Source organism: Tenrec ecaudatus, chromosome 7, assembly GCF_050624435.1.
Source record: "Tenrec ecaudatus isolate mTenEca1 chromosome 7, mTenEca1.hap1, whole genome shotgun sequence".
In the NCBI taxonomy this organism is placed as follows: domain Eukaryota; kingdom Metazoa; phylum Chordata; class Mammalia; order Afrosoricida; family Tenrecidae; genus Tenrec; species Tenrec ecaudatus.
The window spans coordinates 77,808,694-77,830,682 of record NC_134536.1 but is presented as its reverse complement, the minus strand read 5'-3'; positions in this window follow the sequence as shown (position 1 = coordinate 77,830,682).

The following is a 21,989-nucleotide window of genomic DNA, read 5'->3' as shown; positions in this document are numbered from 1 at the left end:
GCATAATAAATGAAACATGGGTATTTAAAAGACAACTTTTAGAAACACTCTGGTTTCACACAAGATTTACCTGCCATTCACTTCTGTATCTAGTTTAAATTCCTGGAAGTTTCCAGTCAATGTATTGCTGGAACTATTTTTATCTTCCATGAAATTTTACTTGGGTGTGATAATAAAATTGTCTGATGATTTTTGCTTTCTGTTGGATCAACCTCGAGAATGGATGCAAATATGGATCACTTCCAGTCTACTGGCAGAGAGGCTTTCTGACAAATTGCTTAGCACAGATAGGTTGAGTGACCCCAGTATTGCATAGCTTTGCTGAGCCTTTTCTGTTGGTATTGCTTCAATTAGTCAAGCTTGTTTTCTTTGTCATTGCCTTCTATGTATCTTAGACTTCTCCCTTAGAGACATTTGTTCTTGATCATAAGCTCTCTCCTGAAAAGCTAAGCATGATTGTACTCTATGACCTAACAATCATGTTTATTAAATTGAGTTGAAATGTATGCACTCTCAAAAATGTGCACACAGAAGGAAGCCTGCGGCCATCCCCATGACTCTACGAGGAAGCCCCTGGCTATTTTCACATCCCAACAGGAATGGCCCGCCCTCTGGTGGCCCATATTATCCCTTCTCTCTGCCAAGGAACTTCGTAGCAATCCCTGCACCTCTCAAGACAAAACCCACTCTACCCGCATGACCCAGCAGCCCTCTCAACACTAACAGCTGAACCAAAAGGCCATGAAAATAGTTCATCATGATCCACATATAATAAAAACAAAGAAAACAGGCACAAACAACTGGACAAAACACATATCCAAAATAATATTCTAAAAAAAAAGCAACCTTTAAATGTCCAGAAATAGGATTCAGAAGAACACCCAAGTACTTTCAATAGATGGAACAAATGTTTAGGGGAAAAATGGCAAGAATAGGAAAAAAAACAACTAGAAACCCTACAAAAATAGAATTCCCACTGTTGCAGTCACTATCAATCCATTTTGCTCTACTAAGAAATGTCATAAAAAAGCAAAGAGAGGAAAGATGTGTGTTTCCTCGGTGCTATATTGCACCCTAACTGGCTCATCACTTCCTGTTACCCTTCTCTGAGGGGATATCCAATTGTCTACAGATGTGCTTTGGGTCTCCACTCTATGCCCCACCCTCCTCTGCCCCCATTCACATTGGATATGATTTTGCTCTGGGTCTTAGATGCCTGATACCTGATCCATATCTTCACCTCATGATTACACAGGCTGGTGTGCTTCTTCCATGTGAGCTTTGTTGCTTCTCAGCTAGATGGCCACTTGTTTATCTTCAAGTTTTTATGACCCCACACACTATGTCTTTTGATAGCTGAGCAACATCAGCTTTCTTCACCACATCTGCTTATGCACCCACTTTGTCTTCAGCAATCATGTTGGGAAGGTATACATCACAGCACACTAGATTGTCAGAGCAAAGTGTTCTTGTGTTGAGTGAGTACTTGTGTTGAGGTTCATTGTCCATCTGCAATAGCATATAGATATAAGTACATAGATCTATAGCATATAGATATAAGACATAGATCAATAGCATATAGATATAAGTATATAGATCTATTCCCCTCTCATTATATATCCCCCCAATATCCTCTCCTCAATTCTATTTTACAAATTAGATTAGACCAGAATATGCACACTGCCAAAGATAAGAGCCCACAACACAGGGAATCCTGGATAGATCAATGCCTCAGTACCAACAAGGAGAGTAGAGATAGGAAGAATAGGGGAAGGTTGGGGTATAAATCAAAAGAATCAACATATAACCCCATCTGGGGATGAACAATAGAAAAGTTAGTGAAGGGTGGTAGAGGATGATGGAAGATATGAAAATAATAATCTATAACTTATTAAGTGTTCATGAGGGAGAGTTAGTGAAGGAGGGAGGGGGCAAATGAGGAGCTGATATCAGGGGCTCAAGTAGAAAGAAAATGCTTTGAAAAAGATGATGGCAGCATACGTGCAAATGTGCTTGACACAATGGATGAATGTGTGGATTATGATAAGAGATGTAAGAGGCCCCAATAAAAGTATTTAATAATAAATAAATGCATAATAAAGGTTTGGTGTCCCAGCACACACACACACACACACACACACACACACACACACACCGGAGAGCATGAAAAATCAAATATATAGTATTCTTGAGTTGTCATTTATTGGGCACCCTAAAAGCAAGATATTCAAGCTAAAGTCCAATACTTTCAAATCCACAACCATGGGATAGTAGTCATCTGCTTATTTTAACACCGGGGCTTTTCTGCCTTAAGTACAAGGGAGTATTTCAGATTATTTAATATGGTAAAGGTATGCTTTATGTAAAATCCAGCTCCCTTAGTGAGGATTGCAAATCAGATTCTTCTGGTGTGCCTTGTGAAAGATGTGCACCTCAAAAGGACAGAGTTTAAAGTCCTGGTTGTCTAAATTAATGATACTATCAATAAATTACCATATACTCCAAGGGGATTATTTATACTGTTACCCAGTAAAATGATAATGATGTCTCCAAAGCGGACCAGAGGCATATATAAATCATAGATATATTAATGCATTTTGAGATAATACTTAATCAAAGCCCTACTCCAGTGGTTCTCAACCTACCTAATACCACGACCCTTTAATACAGTACCTCATGTTGTGGTGAGCCCTCCCAACCATAAAATTATTTTCTTTGCTACTTCATAACTATAATTTTGCTACTATTATGAATCAGGCAACCCCTGTGAATTGGGTGACCCCATTCACAGATCAAAAACTGCTGCTCTAATCTAAGAACTCTTAGTGACACAGCCCTATGTGATAGTTGCCCTCATGAAGAAATCACTGAAAATATGGGTGCTACACCAAAGTGTGATGGAGAAATCAGGTGGTACACAGCTATTGAAATGAGTAGTTTCTGGGATCTAAAAGGCTTGTCTTAAAGCAAAGAACCATCTAAATGAGGTACCAGCTGCATCCACACAGAAAAGCACACCTGCTTGTGTGATCTAAGGGTGGCAAATATTAAAATCTAAAATTAGAGGAGAGAATGGTACTAGAAGTCCAATTCTGAGCACTCAGTTTTAAGAGAACATGCATGACAATAAAGCCCAGAATCCATTTGCAGGCTCTCCACATGCATTGAGCCTCCAGTGAGCACCCTCAGACCATTGGCCAAGGATATGAAACGCCTTTCTGTTAGACAGAATGCATGTGAAAATAGACTACTACAAAAGTAATTAAGTTAAAATTCGCTTTTGTTCTCCATTTGGACCCATTTTAAATTTGTCTAGTTTTCATTTTCATTTTTATTTTCTGTTAAGTTTCTTTTATTTTATTTTGTTTTTGCTTGGGATTGGTTTTTCTTTTCTTTTTTTTTGGGGGGGGGTTGTATGTTTTTCCTTACATGAATTTTATGATCAGTATAACTATAGAGACAGTACGTAGATTGAGAGTTCTTAGGGTTATGGCACATGAGCTTGGGGGGAAACAAGGAACGGCTAATAATAATGACTTCAAGAAGGAAGAAATGTTCTAAAATAGTTAATTACCAAAAAATAATTCTCATTTTAATAACTTAATTATTGGAAAGCAAGCTCTAAAGTCAACTACCAAAATGATATTCTGCTCTGATCAAAGTTTATTGGTCTTTTACTTTAACCAAAGAGTATTTGCATGGGTTTAAGTACATGTATTTATACATTTTCTGTCTTTCAATCATAATACAGTAAGTTCATTATATTAATATCTAATATACATTAAAAATGCATTTTAACCTAGACAATGCATGTATGTTAAATGTTATAGTAGAAACATAGTTCTCAGGTGATCTATCTCCGGGATAATACACTTAAAATTCTCCAACTTGTTTCTTGTTTTCAGGCATCTCATTTCATCCACCATTTTCCCCTCCAATTAACAGTATATTTGAATATTTCTCCTTTGAGTAAGAAGGGTTCTAGCTACCTTTATTTTGTTGTTTTTTTCTGTTTACTGAGTATTTTCTCTCTTTGCTTTTTTTTACTTGTGAATGGATACACATATCAGTCAACTAATATATTTTTCTATTAGCAGTATTCCTACATTTTATCTTTAGAAAAAATGCATTCTAAATGAAGAGTATATATTCAAAAAATTGAAAATATGAGTCACAATCTATTTTATTCCAAGGCTCTCAATTTCAAATTCTCTTAATAGTAACAATATGGAAAAAATATGCTGAACTAGTACTTTGTTAAGGAAACTGGTTTGATCCTAGTAAATCTGTTAATTCACACCGACAATTTTATGAAATAATTTCATAAATTGTATCTTTCATCATAATGAAAGAGTCTTTGTCAATCTCTGTATCTTTGTTAAAGCAAATCAGTCATTTAATATTAATAACTTGGCTACCAGATTTAACTTTTGGATTTCAAATCAATCAGAAGGCAAAACTAATGTGTACCTTTGCATTGTATAAATGCATAATGGCAATTTAGAAATGTGCACAAGTGAAAAGATCTTATATAATAATTATATAATTTTTTCTAAAAGAAGCATATTCTGAATCATGGCTAAAATAGGAAACTATAATGTTTATTTATAGTGTAACCTAGATTTTAAAAGTTACAGAGCTATTTGCTTGGTTCACAGAAAAATGAGTTTACAGTCAGAAGAAACCTAACTGCCTGGGAATGGCAGTAGTTTTCATCAAATTGGTTGTCAATTTTCTTAAGCCTTAATGAGTTGTAATAGGTATGTTTCATATTTCTTTCAAATGATTTTTTTCAGAGGTGAAATTTCTCAGGAAGAATAACTGTGTTGTGGTTAAATATCAGTGAGATGAACAGAGAGAGTTTATGAAATTAGTTGGAAGAGATGGGAAAGAATTCAGTCAGTTTTGGGTTTGGGGCCATTGTAAGTTTGATTATGGTTTTGAGATTTATTCGAAACCATGCAATGGTATTGAGAAGAAAATGACATTATTGAATTTGTTTTCTAAACACCCCCCAGCTAAGTGGATGACTTACTGACAGGACAAGCACCACTCTAATAACAGCGTTCAGACTGTAATTTGTCAGAAAGTTACCTCCATCCCCAAATAACACGGTTACTCACTAAAATGGGCTTTGACAAACATTTATTATTGTCCAAAATGATAGAAACTTTAGGGAGAACTGAGAAATAGAATGTAAAAAAGAGGAGTATTCTAGGGAACCTATCAGTCTCAGTGCTGAGAACAAGCTGGTGATTCCTATCATCCAGGTGGTTATCTTGGTTTTTATACTGTTTAAAGTTTAATAGTGCCTTTATAGTTGCAAATACCTTTCTTTCAGCAATATAAATAAAATAGTGATGATGCATGTGGACCTCTTCAGATGAAATACATAGAAATAAAATAAACTACATCTTTGGAAATAGATGATGTAGAAGCTCAATATCAGCAGTAAGAAGAACACAAGGATTCAGTTTGGAGCAGACTATCAAATGTTCATATGCAAGTTCAAGTTGAAGTTTAAGTAAATTAAAACAAGTCTACACAAGCTAAAATATGAACATAAGTATATTCCACCTGAATTTAACACCACCTAAAAATAAATTTGATACACTGAAAACCAGTTAACAAGACAAGTTGTGAGATGATATCAAAAAAATGGTAATGAAGACAAAATGAAAGAAAAAGGAGGAGACAAAAAAAAAGAATATCTGAAAAGACTCTAAACCCTTTTCCATCTTGTAAATCTGGCCAGCCTGCAAACAGTGTTTGTATTTCTTTCACACATTGGTGGACTTCTCTCTTCTCTCTTACCAGCATGAGCGAGGTGGAGTTTAAAGTACTGCAAGTCTCCAATTATATTTCTCCAAGAGGGTTAGTTGGTTCATCAGCAGGTCATTCCTGGACAGCCAATTTCCTCCATGGAAATTGGAGGCCTGAATACGTAACCTTTCCATTAAGGTAATCTTCTGTCCCTCCCAAGCAAAGAGGGGTGGCAGCTCCAGCCACTCTCACACCGCGGCGCTATCTTGCTGCTATGAAGTCCAAATAAATGGATAGATAAGCTACTGGTCGATATTCTGGCTCAATTTTCTGGGTTAGGACCAGTAAGGTAGTCTTATTCATCTCATCTACACATAAAAAGAAAGGGTTCTCCAAGATGGGGAGACCCAGGACAGGAGCTTGCAGAAAAAACATTTTTAGGGTACAAAGGGACATCTTCCCCTCCGTGGTCCAAACCAAGAAAGTAACTAATTCCCACTTTTAACTAGTCCTACTCCTACAAAGGTCTGGCCTGTTCTCCAAATTGGGTTATCCAAATCCTGCAATATCCTGCCATTCCTAGGATCTCTGAGCTGTCTCTTGGTATAAGGCAAGAGTACAGCCCAAATGGCTGCTACTCGCCCAGGGGACAAACATCATTCAATCTCAGAAAAGATAAAACTGAGCAACTGGACCCAAAGACGGTACAACTAAGCCTTCTCCCTGGATACTTCAAATCCTTTTTGGGGATGAGTGTTTTGGGGTAGCCTTGGTATCTGATACTGAGGCTTCATATCTAGGACTGCAAATTAAAAGGTCATCTACATACTGGAAGATGAACCCAAGTTATCAGGGTATAGGGACTAGAGACCACTTGATATAAAGGAAGAACTACTTCATTGATGGCCTCTTCAGATACTGGACAAGGTGCCACTTACCACTGGGTTTTCTTAGGGACAAAATTGGGATATTATATGAAGACACTCCTTTAATAAGCATTCTTGCTTCGAGGAGTTGTTCAGTTATAGGCTTTAGACTTCTGAGTCTTTCTGGGGTGATTTGATATTGTTTCTTTTAAAGGTATCCAGCTCCTGGTTTAAGAATGATCTTTTTAGTTAGCCCTGGAGTATCATCAGCCCAAACCCTAGCAACAACGTTTGTGAGTTCAAAGAATAAGTCCCCTACCCTTTCCCAGTAGGCCATAGCAAACCATGAAGATTTGACTGGGGGCCAGGGTGAATGGCTTTTACTCGGGTTAAAAGGTCTCTTCCTAAAAGCAGAGAAAGTAATTCAAGAACTGGTGAAAAAATAAAATACCTTCCCACATACAAGGAAGTTGGGGTACCAAAAAGCTTTTTAGTGGTTTACCATCAATTCTATAACTGTTTGGTGGTCTGAGGAGAGGAGGCCTGCAAAAATCTGAAAAATAAAGTAAGTTGCCTCATTGTCCTGTAAAAAGGAAATACTCTTACTGGCAACATGAAGAGAGACCAATAGTTCATTCCTCTGGTAGGACCTTAGCTTCCCTTCAATCATCAGCCCCTGTCTGGATGAAAGAGCCAAGGTCCTCCTGCCCAGAGACCAGGGCTAGGAACTCATGGGCCAAATGTCTAGGTGAACAACAATGAAGCAGGTAAGGGGAACTGTCAGTCCTCCCCCTCTGCTTCTTGGGGTATTCCTGCATTCTCAGCTCCAATGACCAGTTTCTCCACACTTGAAGCAGTACTTGATGAGCCTCCCAGTATCTACAAATGGAAGGGAAACTTGGGCATTTGCAGCCTCATCTCAATTTAGCCTTTTGCCATTCCTTCCTCTCCCCCTCCACATGCCAGTCATTGATTATTGATGTAGCTATTGTAAAAAGACCATTAGATACGCTCTGTGGCTCAAAAGCCTTCCTCTGCATTTCCCTTCAGATGTCGTGAACAGATGTTTAATAAAATGGGTATTCAGGATTACTCATCCTTCCAGAGAATTGGGGTCTAAATTGGTAAGTTTCTGCATGGCTTCAACCAGTTGGTTCCGAAATTCTGCTGAGTTTTTTTTTTCATCCTGGGAGACCTCAGAAAGGTTAGAACTGCTGACTGGTTTGATCTGTATTTCCTTTATGCCTTCTATTAGGAAAATGTACATATAATCTATAGCTATTTTCCCTGCATTCCAGTTTGTCCTGACTAACTGGTAATTCCATCCCAGATCATTATTAGGGATTGTGCTTCATTGAGTCACTGTAGTTTAGTTATTTGCAGATTTTCTGCCAGATGTCTGTCAGTATCAAGGGTTCTGTGCTTCTCATCATGGGAAAATGTAAAAGAGAAAAGGACCACTAGATCTTTCCAGGTCATGTCAAAGATGGTAACTAAATTCTGGAATTCATCAATATACCAATCTTGGTCACTGAAGAAACTTCCAAACTTATCTTTGCAAGTTTTTAAATCTTTTATAGTAAAGAGGCTACATACTCTCCCAATGGTCCCATTATTTCAGGTGACATCCTGCCAAGGACACAATACAGGGCACAATGGGGTATTACCAGGGACATAGGTAAAACTGAATCTTTGGCCAGATCTCCTAGGTTATTAGAATGGGACCCAGAGTAAGATAATGGGTCTGTTGGGGTGGACTGCTCTCTAGTTACTTTCAGATGGACCTGTGTGACAGCCTCAACCACAATCCTGAGAGCAGAGTTTGGTTAAACTTCTAATTTAAAGGGAACTGTTATGTCATACTGGGAACATATCTCAGCGAGGTCCTTTAACAACATGAAGGCTTGAATGTAGGCCACCTGAGACCACGTCCTTTATCTTCTACAAAAAAGATGCAATTGGAGGGTAGTATTAAACCTTAAGGTGCTCCATTCTGGACACTTTTCCCTGTCACTCAGTGTATACAGAAGCCTAGAAGTATTTCAAGAGAATACAAGCTTTTGTTTTCTGAGGGAATCAAGTTGCAAGTGAAATTACCTCCAGTTTTTGAGGAGATATTCCGGAAGCATAATCTGGGAATAAGAGCATGACTGGTTCTAACCCATAATATTAAACCTGAGTAAGAGAAAAGAAGAAATGGCAGTTCCTAAGAAGACCACTCCCTCGTGGTTACTGCTGATGTGTGGTGGTTCTACCACAACATATTCCTGATCCCGGGTCATTCCTCATTATGGATCAGGACCATAAACCCAGGGACGACATCTCTCCCTAATAGACTCCACAGGTTGGGCTACAGTGGAGATGGCACCACTCAAAGTCCTCCTCCACCTTTGCTCGGTGTTTCCCTCATGTCTTTTCTTCCATGTCCATGTCCCATTCGCAAGTCTCCTCATAAACTTTATCATGGTACTTGAAAGTCTGGTTCCCTCAGCTGGGAGGCCATGACTTTGCACCTCTTAGTCATTCAAAACAGTCTCTAAATTTCTGTAAGAGGACTGATTCAGGGACTTGGCCTCCAGGGCAGTCTCATGGGGTAGAGGTGGCAGGTGAGGAAAATAAGAATTACCAAGTATCCTGATAATGAAATCAGGATGCGGACACAAATATCTATAAAGAGCCTGCATAGAAGACTGGCTTAGAAAACACAACCTGTCAATCTGCTGCCTATAGGAGACACATCTCAAGATTACAGAAAAAATAGTCTGAGAATCAAAGGCTGGAGAAAAATATACCAAGCATATGGCAATTAAAAAAAAAGCAGGGTTGCAATCCTACTCTCAGACACAATTGATCTTAAGGTGCAAGCCATAGAAAGAGATAAGGCGGGGCACTGTATTATGTTCAAGGGAACAGTAGATCTAGAACCAGTGAGCACAATAAACATATACACGTCCAACGAGAGCCCCGTGAAATTCATCAAACACTCCAAAGATGAAAAGGGAAATTACAGGTTCAACAGTTATAGCAGGTGACTTTAATACACCACTCTATGAGAAAGGTAGAACACAGGGAAAGAAGCTTAACAAGTAGGCTACAGATCTAAACATTACAATTAGATGACCTGACCTGATAGACATTTTCAGAGCTCTCCACTCAAATGCAAACACATTCACTTTCTTTTCAATCCCACATGGCACATACACCAAGATAGATCACATGGTGGGACACAAGTTGAATCTGTGTAAATTCAAGCACATAGCATACAGACTTCTCTCTCTGATCACTATTCCATAAGGCTAGAAATAAACAAAAGAATGTTTAAGAAAACAAGGGCAAACATTTGGAGGATGAATAACTCTCACTTGCAACAGGAGAGGGTACTGACCCAGAGCAAAGATGAAATTAGGAAGTTTCTAGAAACCAACAAGAACAAGAATATGATGTAACCAAAAGCTTTGGGACACAGCAAAGGCAGTTATCAGATGAAGTTTCATAGCAATACATGCACACCTGAAAAAGGAAGAGAGACTTGTGATTGCTGTGCTGACACAGATGTGCTTGACACAATGGACGCATGTGTGGATTGCCATGAGATGTATGAGCCCTCAATAAAATGATTTTAAAAAAGAAGAGCCTGCAGGGGTGGGATCCTTTTTGGAAAAAGCGCTCCTGGTTTCAGGAGGGAACATGTAATCCTTGACCTATGTTCAGGATGGAGCTAGGCCTTAGGATATAGAAGGTGAAGCAGCACAGCCATCCAATGGAAAGGGTCCTTCGTGCCCCAAACAAAAGACAGGATTGTGTTGAAACATATAGTTCCTGTTCTCATAAACATGAGAAAGACAAACCTCTACGGTTTTCCCTAATAACACACTGCTACACAATAAAACATACCCCAAAGATCGGTTACAGCAGCTCTCAACTACACCTCTTCTCGCCCTCCCCTACTTCAAATGCATGTGAAGGCCGAGAGTGCTGCCCATGCAGCCGCCCATGGGAGAGCATCTACTTTGCGTGTCTCAGGTGGGAACACACACACACACACACACACACACACACGGAGGTACTTTCATGATTTTCAGATCCACAGTCTCATGGACTTCATATGTACTGTAAATGAAGGACTATGCTACTACCCGGGAACCAGGGGGGTCATATTCATGCAGCCCTGGACACAGACGGCCACTGTGCAATAGGGATTTCAGAATGGCTACTCTGAGTTCTCTGGATCCGCAATCTTTGGCGTGAACTTATTCAACTAAGTCCAAGAACAACATAGGAAAACAAGCACGCACAAATAAGAAAACATCCTAATGGTTTTCCACCACTTAACCGGACAGATAGTCAGTTAGACAAACCCCCAAATGTTATGCTCTGACTTTTCCAGTATGAGCTTGTCTCAAGGATCTTCAATGAACTCACCAACTGGAAAGTTGTGGGGAAGCCTGGGAAGATGGACGAAGACACAAACACAAAGACCCACTTCAAAACCACGGCTGAGCAAAAAGACACACTTCAAAACCACGGCTGAGCAAAAAGACCCACTTCAAAACCATGGCTGAGCAAAAAAGCAAAAGTGAAAGACACTTGGAAGAGTCCTGGGAGGAAAAAGGTGAATAGATGGCAGCTTCAAGCAAGTCTAGAGGTATTTGTAATCGTGTTCTTGTTTACGGCAGAGCACAGTTCCTTCTCTAAACCCAATTTCGATCCCTGTCAGTGATTGGTCCAAGCACCGAAACTTTCCTTTCATGGTTTCAGGGTCTCCAGTCTGTTATGTGGCCATTGTTTCTTTTTTGCTGAGCTTGAGTATGACAGGTGATAAAATCATGTGGACTTGTTTAGGCTTGTCTGAGCTTGTCCCCAGCTATGACCTAAGTGTTCATTGGCCTCATTTTCTTCCACTCGGTCCTAACCACCTAATGATGTGGCTAGGCGTTCATAAATTCAGGCTAGCCAGGGAAAGAGAGTGTGCATCATGAAGATTATATCTAAAAGGAGATTAAATAGTAGACCAAAAAAATAAAATCATACAAAGAACTAAGGAACTTGCCTGGGCGTGCCCTTTATGATTAACCATGGTCTGGTGGCGTAGTGACTACACGTTAAGCTGCTAACCACAGGGTCAGCAGTTCAAAATCACCAGCCCCCTACTCAGGAGAAATGTGGGGTTTTTTACTCCCACAAAGAGTGACAGTCTTAGAAACTCACAGGGGCAGTTCTACTCTGTCCTGGAGGTCTGCTATGGGTTTGTATTGACTTAATGGCAATAAGTGAGTAATTCGGAAATTAGAGGTGTCCAAAAGTTACTTCCTAGAACAGTTACCAGGAAACTGAGGCTTTGGACCATATTTGGCATTTTCTATACATTCATGTGGCTATGTATCAAAGTTGAAATGAAAATAAAACTATCATGATTTCATTTAAAGGATATTTTTCAGATAATGTTGATTTAATTTGTTTTTAAAAATATATTTATGACTCTCGAATAATTTTTAAATTATTGTGAGGGACAGGATTGGCTCTTCTGTCTCAAAAATGTTCCAGGTCCTTGTCTAGAATAAAAAAAAAAATAGGATGCAGACCATTGGCTCCAACCCATCCTCACCTTGGTATGTTAAGGAGAAACTGGCATAACAATGTTCTTCATTTGTTATACAAATTATCTGATTTAAGTTAGAAGTTGAAGTTCTGGTTGAGTTAAAGGGTTCAGGGAGGCAAGAGGTAGCCATATCTAACCTTACCTATCACTTCAAGGCAGAGGTAAGACATACTACAATGCTCCATCTTTTTTTTTGCCCATTCTGACACCAAATTCCTCCCACAGCACTCTACTTCTATACTGGGTTTGGTCATACATTTCATGGCCACAGAACTCAGATTCTCCTCATGGGAGTTTACTAGGGAGGTGAACAGATTAGCACAAGTCAGGATCAATCAACAGTAAGGCAGCAGTCTTTGGTATGCAACAGCACTTCTCTTCAGCCAGGAGCCAAGTCTCACTCTGATCCTCAGCCTCTTAGCCATGTGATCCCGTCTCCGCCACTGTGGGCCAGGAAGGTTGCCTGCTGCTCTGTCTCATCTTCTTGCCTCAGCCTCTGGTCTCAGGGGGTCTCCTTTGCTTTATCCCTTGGTGTCTGCAGACTCTGGTTCCCTGTTCTCAGCCTCCACCGCTTTAGACAGAGACCCGGAAATGCTCCACTAGAAGTTCTTCTCCTGGGGGTCCTGGGATTTCTTTCTGGTTAGCAAGATGGCTCTTCTACACAGAACAATGGCTTTGAAGTGTTTGTTTTTTTCAGCAGAACAAACCAATAAAACTAAGGGTGGTCACTTGTTCCAACTTCACTTTGGTGGATCATCTCTTGTCCGTCAGTTGGTCTTACTGTGGTGGCTTTTGTGTGTATTTCAAATACAAGCTGGCTCAACCCAAGGGAACAGGTTTCAGTAAAGCTTCTAGACAAAGATCGGGATATGAAGAAGGAATTGGTTTCAGGGGAACTGACCACTGAAAAACGTGTGAATGGCGGTGATACGTTGTCATATGCCCAAAACCTCATGAAAAGCAGAAGAATATTGTCAGACACAGTGCCACAGATGAACCCCTCAGATTCTCAAAATATGACAGTGGACGACTTACCTTCTCAACGCAGGCTTGACAGTAATCATGTGGGTTGTACAAGCCTTTGGAGTAAAGCCTTTGGGAGTAAAGCTTTCAGGACCTTCATTTGCTGAAGGGAATGACTCAGAATCAGGTCAAAAAAACGGTGTGGGAAACTAACAAATGTCATTCCCACAGATTCTTCCCTAGCAGCGATACTGCCTTAAAGTGAGCACATGGTTGATTCTGTCTCCCTGTAGATCTCCTCCCGCAGGACCCATCCCCCTCGCATGCCTCCCCCCAATGCAGGTATTGGGTTTCCTCACCTGTGAGCTCAGGGACTTCACTGTGAATACCATCCACCTTGTGACATAAGAAACTCCTGAATGTGCATGACCAATGGCTACCTACAAAAGCCCCAAAACAATAAAGAGGTTTGCTCCTCCAGTCCCCAATCCTGGGTCCTCCTTCCGTCTCCGTCTTTCTCACCTTCCTGCTCCTTCCCTCTCCCCTCTCTCTGCTGCCCTCTCGACCTCCCACATCACCACTCACCACAGGACCACCAGGAAGGGTTGAGGTGAGCATGCTACTATGAAATGTGTCTGACTCCTTTATTTTACTTTCTCTCCTATCTCTCTTCTTCTAAATGACTTTACCATAATGTTTACATTTTATAGCGGTACAATTGCACCTACTAGACCTGTGATACGTGATGGGCTGGCTTCCCCCCTACAAACAGGTGTGAACATTTATTAATAAATTGAACTTTGGAAGGCATCAGAAAAGAAATGACCCACATATAGATCAATATCCTAGACAATAATGAGCTGAAATTGGTCATTTTGAATGAGACCATCACATAGTTTACTCTGTCAGGAATGACAAATTCTAGAGGATTGACTTCTTATTCATCAAAAAAGGGCATTTCAAATCTATCTTGAATTGCAATGCTATCTGAAAGGATGATGTTTATACCCATAAAAGAAATTCAGTCAATACAAATATATTTCCAATTTACGCAACAACGACTAAAGGCAGTTTTGAAGAAATTGAAGAATTTCACTCACTTCTTCCATCTGAAATTGATCAAATATGCAATCAAGAAGCACTGATAATTATTAGCAATTGGAATGCAAATTTGGAAACACAGAGGAGAGAACAGTAATTGGAATATATGGCCTTGCCGATAGAAAGGAAGCTGGAGATCTCAGAATAGAATTTTGCACGAACAATAACTTCATCAAAAATACCTTTTTGCAACAACACAAAAAAAAACAGGGAAGGCCTGCCTTGGGGAACAGCTCAGAGGAGGCTGTCTTGTCTGAATACCTGCATCCTGTTCATTTGTAACCTGCATTTGATTAACGAACCTCATACTTGTGAGTAGACACTGGGAGCTTTGTGTGACCTTTGCAATAAATTGTAGACGCGAGTTGAATAGTAGAGCGTGTCATGGGAGGAACGACGAGTACTATGGGAGACAGACCAACCACTTTGTGACTGTGACTCAGAGTCACACAGAACCCTCATGCCGTCAGGTAATTAAAACCCTAGAGCCCATCCTGCAACCTTTTTTTAACCTGTACTTACGCAAATATTCTAACCATAGTCCTTTCCTGACTTCCATAATCCCACCTGAGACAGTGACTGCATCTAATCATGCACTTGTGATGGTGTCCTCTGTTCTCTGATGTATACAGTGAACATCACGGCTGTGATTCAGTGGTTACATCTGCCTCCATGCTGAGTACGTGCTGACAATTTTTTCATGAGGATAATTGTCTTTATTTTTCTATACGCTATTTAAGGATTAATGAAATTAATTAATAAAACAACCATGGCAAAAAAGTGAAAGTGTATTCTTATATGTAGAAATGTATATAAACCGTAAAACAAGAAATCAGAATTTTGAAATTATAACCAAATACTGCCTTAGTAAAATATTGAAACGTTAAGAGTAATCTGAGTACTATTTTGAAAGGAATATCAGGAAACATTAGTATTAAAATATTTTAGTTTAGTTAAAATGTAATCACATTTTATAATGTAACAAATTATTTATATTATTATATTATATTATATTATTTATATTATTATTTATATTATTAAAATACTGGACTCCAAAAACACTGGATATCCAATGAGTTTCATATTGATTAAACCCAAGTATATACTCACTCATATTTTTTTTCAACGCAAACAATGAATCTTCAAAAAGATCAACTTACGATGAACTTTTAATTGAATCTAAAATATTTCTCTGTTAAGTCAGAAAAAATGAAATCTGCTTCTTAATATTTTATATGCTTTATGAAAATTCAGTACAAGAAACTAATTTTTTTTAATTCAAACAATTGGTATCAATAAAATAGATTACCAAGAATAATGGATTTATATAAGAATTTCAATTAAGTATTAAATATTAATTTATTCATATCAGCAAGACAAAAAAGAAATAGCCTTCAGGAAAGTGTTACTTTGCTGAAATGAATGGAGGCTTAAAAGAACAGCAAGAATTAAAATAAATAAAAATAAAAGAAGTAAAGTCATAAGAGTATTATTTTCAAACAATTATTTTGTATGTGCAATCTTATGACATTTAAACTTAATTTCAAGTGCTCCTAAACTGGGTAATCATCTTCTAATTGATTTAATATTAATATAAATTAATAGGGGAAAAAGGTGTAGAAAAGTAAAATTGAAGTGGACTTGGAGTCTTTAGTGACAAACAAGTTCATCACAAACAAAAAAACCCTGAAAAATGTAAATTATAACTAGATGATATTTTTTAGCGTTTTCATCAATAAAAATTATCAAAAAATTGCATAACATAAACTTGCTGAAAATGGGATGGATTAAGTACTTTAAAGTTATTTAAATATTTTATAGTTAATATTCTATAACTAATTGTAGACATTCTTATATAATCTTTAAAAGTCATTTATATATTATTATACTACGCACTTCCCAGTTTTTATATAGTGAAATACATAAGTAATTATCGTCAGGCTTCAAACCCAGCCTGCCTGTTTAAATCAATACCTGACACTTATTAGCTGTATGAGCGGAGTGACTTGTTCTTGCTTGGAAAATGCAGCTACTGTGAGCCACTTTCTACAGTTGCGGCTGCTTCTTCCAAGGTCACTCCCAAACGCTGGATGCAATCGCTGACAAATGCAGAGACTGCTGCCGTCAATCACCAGTTTCCTCCTCCCAGCACCCAAAAAACTGGTAAATTCATTCTACAGTAGAAAATATAACTGTTTTCTGAAAGAGGAGCTGTTTTCTCACTCATTTCCCTCACCCCATCGAACAAATATAATTATATTTCATATAACTGAACACTTAAAGCAGGGGCTTTGAAGGTGTCAGTTTGGGAATTTTACTCTTTTGAGTACCAGTGATTTTAGTGACTTAATTGAGCCTCTGGGGCAGAGATTCTCCATTTTTCAGGTAGATGGATTAATGGGGAACACCGTACCTTCACATGGGTGCTTTTAGCCTTAATGGAAAAAATTCTTTTTAAGGCACACAAAATGAAAAGGATTTTTATTATTAAATATGTGATGAATTGTTGGTAATTCATATTCTACAATGTAGCTTTAGAAAACAAAGGTTCTCTTGAGGGCCCTGGCCAGAAGAAACTGTATAATAATTGAATTACCTGCTAAATTGAAGAAAAATCATTTAAAAAAACCCAGCATCTTTTGGAGAAAGAAGCTATTAAGTATATATTTTTACCTGTACCTCTTGAAAAGCAGTTAGATATGATCTAATTACTTGGTCATATCTATATGAGGCAAGTACTTCACTGGTACGTAGCCAAGGCATTGTATTTTACAAAGCAATATACTGTCAAAGTTATAAAAAAATGAATGTTTGGAAAGTCAAGACCTTTATTCATATTAGGAAATTAATAGATAGGTATTAATTGTTGTTCTATCTATATTTCACATATTACAAATTTATGTGATCAATAAAAACTGTAATATATTAAATAAGCAAATGAGTATTCAATGTAAGCTTCCCTAGACAGATAGTAGTATTTGGTAAGTTATGCAATTCTAGTATGGGAAGCAATGAACTTTTATCTAAGGAAAAACATGTTTTGGTTTAAAAAATAGTGCAATGTTTTAAATAACATTATTACTTACTGAAATAATGAATAAAGTTTATAATTTTTGTAAAAGGTCATAATTTAGAAAGTGAATGCATTATTTATAAATCTTTAAAAAAATTTAATAGAAATTCTGATACTAGAAACAAAGTCATAAATTACTTCTCTCCAAATTCTTTTAACAATTATCACCAAAAAGAAACCCCCTGAACCTCAATGTCATTGAGTGGTTCTAGCACATAACGGCCCTATGGAACAGAGTAAAACTGCCCCGTGTGTTTCCAAGACAGTCACTGTTTATGTGAGTTGAAAGCCGTGTCTTTCTCCTGAGGAGCAGTTGGTGGTCTAGAACCTATGACCTTGATGTTAGCAGCCCAACGCATAGCCCAGTGAATCAGCAGGGTTCCTCGTTGGTGTAGAATAGCATAATGTCATTCATCAGATACTAAGTGGTCATCTTCTTGGTAATAAATTAGAAATGCAAACTAAACTAAAAATATAAACACAGGTTATGCTTGTTTGTTTTTGTCTCTTGATCAATGGGCCTATGTTGTAAAAGTAGATAAAAACAATAAAGAAATATTTCATATAAAATTCTCTAGGTGACATGATAAGAGTTTGTACAAAGTACAGTGCAAGCATGAAATTGAGTGGTCAGCCCTTTTCAGCAGAAAAAAAGAGACAGTGAATACTAATAAAGAAGGTGATATTAGAAGTGAAGTTTAATGATAAGATAGATGTTCTTCAGATTATCAAAGGGAAGAAAAAGCTAGTATTTGAAGAAGAATCAGAAAGAACAAAGTCACAGGTATATAAGACTATCCTTTATCTGTATAGAAAGACCACACTTTCTACCCTAGTAAAGAGTTACCATCTTAAAAACTCACAGCGTTGTTTTACCCTGTCATAAAAGGTCCTATGAGTCAGCATGATTTCATGGAAATGAGATAGGTCCCCAACTATTTTGGTCTACCACCAATTTCCAGGAGGGAAACAAAGCTCAGCTTTCCCCTAGCAATTAAAAAACAGTCCACAAGCCAGGATAAAGTGTAGGTATCTGCTAATGCAGGGGCACCTGGATTACCCCAGCACCCCACAGGGGATGATATTGGACACTTTGGGAAACACTGATGTAGAGGAACAAAAACCATGAATGAAAATCCAGTATTAAAGATGAGGAAGGAGACATTGTATTAGACAACCAGGGATGAATGGGACAAAGTAAGGTATTCCATAATCCTGTAGTACTTAAATTATGTATTGTGGCACACTAAGTTGCCACAGCAAACTCATGGGCATGCCATGCAACGTTTTACATTTTAAGAGGAAGCACAGTCATATTTTTTGGAATGCCATGTGGACTATGACTAATTGCTATTTAAGTCTATGTACTTAATACTTTAAATAGTTAGATTTTTATTTGGGCTGGAGGGTGCTTTAAAAAACAATTTAAGCACTGAGGTATCTATGAGCCAAGAAAGTTTTGGAACATTAGTGATAATGAATTTTAACTTTATTTTATAAGAAACAGGAAAGCCTAGAAGATTTTAAGAAGTGGAAAACAAACAACCAAACATATTTTTGGAGTATTACTCTGACACCAATGGGGTGCAAGAGATAAAGAGGTGGAATTTCGGAGCCATCGAAAGTATTCAGTGATCATTGTAATTAGGCATAAGCATAATGATGAAATATCTAGTGAGCGAACAGAGCCTCTAGGAAGAAGTAACTGATTGCAAAAATGGCATTGGGGTAGGGTGTCAGATCTCTGGTCACATAAGAAGGGAGAGTCTAATTCTTAATCTGCCCAAGGATAATTCCACTGAAGTTGAGGTCAAGCGTGTACCCACCCTCCAACGTTCATTATTCTGATACCAATGGTCCCTCTCATGGCACTCTACTGTGGTGGTTAATTCATTGCAAGGGCCACACAGAACTCACATACAATATTTACTGTTATGGTGGCTTTTTAGGGGGGGCAACAGATTACAAGTGAGAATCAGAAATGGCCTCTGCTCTTCTCCAGCAAGGATTACAGAGCTCGGTTAGCAATGATCAATATCAAAGGGCACCTCATTGGGCAAACCAAACAGTCAGCTTTACTCATTCTGTGGACTGGAAAGCCCATTGCTCTGGCTCATGAGTTCCTTGACCTTGCCACTTCTGCTGCCACCTCTGCCACTGTCACTTCTCTGGACAGGAATCTTCAACACGCGTTGGGCATGGCCCTTCTTGTTTATGGTATTGAGCTTTCCCCCTCCTACTTCTTAGACTGCCCATTGTATACCCAGTGGAATTGGCAAAACTCACCAATCTCCATTTTAGAGCCTTTACACCTTAATGGCAAGCTTCCACCCAGCCATTTTACAGGAGTTCAAAACTATGAATAGAAGTCTTACTTCTCATATGAAGACAAGTGGCTCTAAAATGCTAGGAATTATGGATAACACTCTCAAAATTATTTACTTTTGCTTACAATTGCTTATCTATACATTTAGTCATATAACATTCACTGTTGAACTCTTTCAGGAAAGTCATTTATGGGCTGACATATTTTTCATCTAAATATACAGAGTAGAATTTTGCATGTCTAGTAAATAGGCTTTTAAGAACTACAACATTGACATTTCACTGTATGACTTAATTTAAGAGAAAGTCATATTCTATAATTCTATAGTCTTTCCTTTTATCATTGAGAATCAGTGACCTAGATCAGAACTAAAAGTAGAGGCGCAATCTAAAGAGAGCCAATAACATACTTCTCTCCTTAGCAACAGAATTCTCTTAGCACAGTTGCTGGTTGCCTTCATGCTGAAGCTTCCCTTGATTGTGATTCCTGTGATATGAGTCCTTTAATAAGAAGGATTGTGACACACAAGCCAATTACAACCAACCAACCAAACAAGCAAAATTAAGGAATTTAAAGTATATTATGCTAATATTGATTGTGCATTTACTATAAGTCATTTGCTGATAGGACATGACTCAAAATGAGAAGAAACACCAGAAAACATCTTTTAATTATTTGAACTTGGAATGTATGAATATGAATCTAGGAAACTTGGAAATCTTGAAACTAAAATGGACCTCATAAGACTAATATCATAGGCATCAGCTTAAAAGCTCTAGTACTGGCAATTTTAAATCAGAAAATCATAATATTACTATTCTGGGAAAAACATATCATTTACAAACTCAAGAGGAATTTTATAACTTTTATCATAAAAAGGATATTTCAAGATCTCTCTTGAAATACAAGGTGATAGGATAGTATCTATATATACAAGGAAACCTTGCTAGTAAACTATTATTCAAATTTACAGAGCAACCTCTAAGCTGGTGATAAAGAAATTGAAGAATTTTACCAATACTTCCATCTGTAATTGATCAATCATGAAATCTTTTCTCCATTTATCATGATGTTTTCTATCGGGCTAGTTGTGAGGATTGTGATTTTCTTTGCTTTGAGATGTAATCCATAACAAAGGCTGCAAGTATTAATTGTCATGAGCTAGTGCTTCAAATCCTTTCATAATTAGCTCGTACAATTTTAAAAATGTGTATATGGTACAGCATTTGGAAAACGTTTACTTTATAAATGGTAAAAAATTAATAGAAAAATAATTCTATTTTTGAGGAGGAGGATCAGGGACCCGAGGCCCAGTGTTGAAAAATGAATAATCATGTAAACAATAGTTACTGTTTCAAGGTGGTAATCAGACTTACAAGACAAATAGACCTATTGAATCTAGTGCAACCTATATTGAGTTTCAAGAATGGTACAAGGCAGAAAATTCAGAAGTCATCGTACCTTCCTCTTCCCAAGGGAAGTGAACTCTTGGACTGAGGCCATTCTCTGAGAAGGCTGCTTCAGAGCTGAAAGGGGTCATGATATTTTCACAGTTCTACCACATAACCTTTAGTCAATAATTTTGTAAAACACATTTTAAATGTTCTATAATTTCCTCCATAGAATATGCACCTCTAATATGCTATCCACAGGAAAAGTCAAGCTAGTACACTCATCACAATCTGTATTATCCAATAGAGTATAATCTCTTCTCAAAGCATGTTAATTAATCTTGACCAAAATCCTTCAAAAAATCTTTTCATAAAGTCTTATCAATTGTCCTATCTTTTCCTCTATCCTTATTACTTGTATCTTTTAAAAAATATTAGATACATTTGGGTGTGTCTTTAGTTCATCAAAGGCCAAATATACAATTTTTCCTGGAAAATTTCCTTGGAGGTAATCTTTATTGGCAGTTTTAACTCAAGTTCACCAAATATCTTTTCATCCTGAGGATAATCATCAGTATCTTTAATTTTCTTTAATTTCTGTGAGAGAACCCATAAAATACTTTATTGTACAAAATAGCAGTAGGTATAATATTAAAGTAGTACTTAGTTCACCAAACATTTGTTTCTATTACAAACTAATTTTCTCATCCTTCCCAACTGAACCATCTCCTATCATATACCATATATTTTCCAGTGACAGAGATGGTCACTAGTGTATTCAGTAAATTCAGGATTACTTCTGGCTAGATATGAAGGAACAGATTTTTATTGACAATAGTTCCCATGGATTAATGTAGAGTACAACCCATTTACCCCACAGGGAGAACACAGTGTTGGTCTTTATCTG